At 41.6% G+C, this 4,388-nt stretch overlaps 1 pseudogene; it reads left to right on the plus strand.

Annotated features, from left to right (window-relative positions):
• The first annotated feature begins 1,974 nt into the window (after window positions 1-1,974).
• On the plus strand, window positions 1,975-3,534 carry LOC102864198 (annotated as a pseudogene).
• Window positions 3,535-4,388: the final 854 nt, after the last annotated feature.

Raw genomic sequence — 4,388 nt, forward strand, 5'->3', positions numbered from 1 at the left:
CCATAGCAACAACAACAACAACACTTATTAGACACCATTGATACATGTTGTTGTTGTTGTTAAGTGCCGTCGAGTCGTTTCCGACTCATAGCGACCCTATGCACAACAGCCCTAAACCCTGCTCTATCCTGCGCCAACCGCACTGCCTCTGACACACCCATCCCGATTACCCCAGTCACCGAATCAATCCATCTCATAGAGGGTCTTCCCCTCCTGCGCCGTCCCTCCACCCTCCCAAGCATGATGTCCCTCTCCAAGGACCCGTCCCTCCTGGCAACATGCCCAAAGTATGTCAGACGAAGCCCCAGAATCTTTGCCTCCAAGGAGTAGCTTGGTTTAATCCTCTCCAAGATGTTATCTGTTTGTTTTCCTGGCAGTCCATGGTACATTCAGTACCCTTCTCCAGCACCACAGCTCAAAAGCATCCACTCTCCTTCTGTCCTCCCTAGTCATTGTCCAACTCTCTGATGCATAACAAGCGATTGCAAAGACCATGGCCTGTATCAGGCGCACCTTAGTCTCCAGAGAGACACTGTTGCTCCTGAGTACCTTTGAGAGGTCCCTAACAGCAGACTTTCCCATCGCGATACACTTTTTGATTTCCTGACTGCTGGTGCCAAGAGTATTGACTGTGGAGCCGAGCAAACTGAAACTGTGAACACTCTCAATCTCTTCGTCATCCATCCTGACGCTGCCAATTGGTCCAGTGGCGAGAATCTTTGTCTTCTTGACATTGAGCCTCAGTCCATAGTGAAGGCTGCAGTCCTTGACCCTTCGCAGCAAGTGCATGAGGTCCTCCTCAGTTTCAGCAAGCAGGGTTGTGTCATCTTAGATAGGTAAAATAAAGTCACTCCCTTCAGAGTGCTCAACAGTTTAAAAAGTCAAGCAAATATAGACACCAGTTACTGCTATGTTGTTGTTGTTGTGTGCCATTGAGTCAGAACCGACCCGTAGCTGACCCTCCAACAGGTATGTGCTTGTCATATAATAGTGGTTTGCATATTTCTGTGATGCTAGAAGCTAAGCCACCAGTAGTTCAAAAATCAGCAGGGTCTTTTACAGTGCGCTGTTTTCAGTGGAGCAACCAGACTAAGAAAACTAGGAAGCAGAACTGATCATCCGCTTCTGAAATAATGGACCTTTGAAAAGTCTATGAACTGCCATAGTGCAACATTTGCAATTTAGAGCCTTGAAAATTGACTGGATGAATTGGTTTAACTCAAGACACTATAGCAACAACTCTTACTAAACTTACCTATTAATAGAGAAGACAAAAATACCTATAAGGTCAAGTAATGATAACAATAGCTCTTTGAAGGACAATATAGTAAGACAAGAGGAGATGGAAAGTTGTGGAGAAGGTTTATTGAGAAAGGGGGGGTTAAATTTGATATCTCAATAGAGATAACATTTGAATAGCAACCTGAATGAGAGAGCTAGCCATGGGGGATCTGTGAAAACAAAGTTTCAACATGGTTGGCAAGGTGACAAAAGAATTGCTTGGCAGAAGGAGAGTAAACTAAGGACAGAGTGGTATGACAAAGGATGTTGACAGGTAGCTAGGAGTCTGATCAACCAATGATGAGGATTCTGTATTCTATTTTCACCTGTTTCAGAAAGCCATGGACAAATTTTGAGCAAGGGTGTGACATCAATTGACTTATGTACGAAAAACAAATTTGTTACTGAGCGAGACAAGGCTGGAAGAGTGTTAAGAAAGGAAATACAGTGGGGTGGGGGGGGGTGGGCTGGGAGATGGGTGCAACAATGAATGAATGGCATTCCAAAATCTCTGTAGATGTTCATTGAAATGAAAAATAAATAAATAAATTTTTTAATAAAGAAAGGAAATACAGAAAGTAGTTTAGGAAAATTATAGGAGGGGAGGAAGAGAAGAGTAAAAATGAATTATAAAAAATAAAACTAAAACGTCAGGGGTAGTAGGAGTAGGAGGAGACAGAAAATCACTTTCAAATGGTGCTGAAGCAGGACCCGAAGCCCAAATTCCAGGAGAGTGAGCAAATGCAGTGCTTTTAAGGGCCTCTTCTTTATGAAGCCAAATGTATGAAGGTTGTCAAAAAGGACAAGCAAATTAAATAGTCTACATGCATTACAGTTGGAATAAAAACTGGGATGAATGGATTCCAGAAGGCAGAGAGCTCAAATATGTGAACACCAATCTGCAGAAAGAGACAACTTTAAAAAGCCCATCAGGAGCAATATGCAGAATGGAAGAAGAGAAGGAAAGAAGAAATCTGGTCTGCAACAGAAAAATGTTAAGTGAAAGCAAAAAACAACAAGCAAAAACCACCAGGAAGTGGAGATCATGTCAGGACACATGAGACACTTCGGCATCCATGGAAGAATCCTACTGTTGTAAATGAGGAAACATTCATGAACAGAGTAGAAGTCAAAGTGAAGAACCCTGAGCAACGGAAGCCATGACTTGTTGGTGATGGGGACTTAATTACTAGGTAAGAACAGCTTCCTGTCAAGAAGAATGTGGATTCCATTCTGGAAGATTATGCAAACTATAAGAAATCTCAAGGAAGCACAGATAATAAAAAAATACGTTGTTAATGAATCTGTGACTGGGACAAAAGAATATTTCAATGTAATGTTCAGTGTAACATCTCTACAGATTTAAAAGACCTCAATATGTGGAGAAACGCATTATCCATCAAGAAAACAAAAATTTTCACCTTTGGACCTATTGGCAACATCATGATAGAGGGCGAAATGACTGAAATGATCAACAACTTCATCTTACAATCTCACAATCAACACACTTAGTACAAAGAGATCAGGGGACATACTGTGCTGACTAAGTCTGTAGTCAGGGATCTCTCCAAATTACTGAGGAGCAATGAAGTCAGTTTGAGGACTAAGGTGCACTTGAGTCAGGCCATGGTCTTTTCAATCACTTGCTGTGTATCTGGATAATGAATAAGATGACAGAAGAAAACTTGGTGCCTTTGAACTGTCATGCTGGAGAAGAGTACTGAATATCCTATGGACTGCCAAAACAACAGACACATCATGGAGAATGTACAGCCAGAGCATTCCTTGGAAGCAAAGATGATAGATAAAGCTTTGTCTCACATGTTCTGGGTATGTTGCTAGGAGATGCTATTCACTGGAGAGGGGCCTCATGCTTGGGAATGTGGAGGGATTGTGAAAGAGAGTAAGACCCTCAACCAGGTGGACTGACATAGTGATTGTAGCTGTGGGCTCAAGTATGTCAGAGACTGTGAGGATAGTATAGGATAGGAAGTTCATAGGGTCACTATGAGTCATACTCAACTTGATGGCACCTAACAACTACAACAAAAGCAACATCAGTATGCAGAAATCCCTGCAGATTACCATGATGCTTCCATGTCTCAGGTGTATGGAGAGCCACATCAAATGAGATTATTTGTATGAAATGAAGCAATGTTGGCCAATACATTTCTGGATGAGAACAGCCTTGTTTTATTACTGAAGTACTTGGAAAAAATTCTGCTATTTTGTTTTAGTGCCAGTGACTACTAAATGGCTTCTCCTAAGTATCATCAGAAAGCTGGCTGAGACTGCTAACATTCATTTAACTATTGGGAATTCAGGGAATGCAGCCTTCAGTATGGATTGCATCTCAATATGAAGAAAACAAAGATTCTTACCACTGGGCCAATAGGCATGTCATGATGTATGGAGAGGAGAATGAAACTGTCAACAGCTTCATCTTGCTTGACTCTACAATTAACACACTTGGTAAGAGCAGCCAGGTAATAAGGAGACTCATTGCAATGGAAAAATCGGCAATTAGGGACCTTTCTAAATTATTGAGGAGTAGTGATACTAGTTTGAGGACTAAGGTGTGTCTGATTCGGGCTATGGTGTTTCCGATTACTAGCTATGTATCCAAGACCTGGACAATGAATAAGGATGACAGAAAAAGAGTTGATGCCTTTGAGCTGTGGTGTTGGAGAAGAGCACTGAATATCCCATGAACAGTCAAGAAAACAAATAGATATGCCTTGGAGTGGGTGCAGCAGGAGTGCTCTTTGTAGGCAAGAATGATGAGGCTTCACCTAATATACTTTGGGCATATTGCTAAATGTGCTATTCCTTGGAAATGGACATGATATTGGGAAGGGTAGAGGGTAGGCGAAGGAGAAGAAGAACCTCAACCACATGGACTTACAAGATGACTGCTGCAATGGGCTCTTTTCTTTTTACCCCCCATCTTAACATCTTTTTGTTTGTTTGTTTTATTAAATTTTATTAATTTTAATGAGCATTTACAGAGATTTTGGATTTCCATTCATTCATTGTTGCACTATTTTCTCTACCCCTTCCCAGTTTGTTCCTTTCCCCCCGCCTTGAAAGTCTGTTTTAATTGTCCC

The sequence above is a fragment of the Elephantulus edwardii genome, unplaced genomic scaffold, assembly GCF_000299155.1.
Source record: "Elephantulus edwardii isolate Elephantulus edwardi_28Jun2011 unplaced genomic scaffold, EleEdw1.0 scaffold00516, whole genome shotgun sequence".
Lineage (NCBI taxonomy): Eukaryota > Metazoa > Chordata > Mammalia > Macroscelidea > Macroscelididae > Elephantulus > Elephantulus edwardii.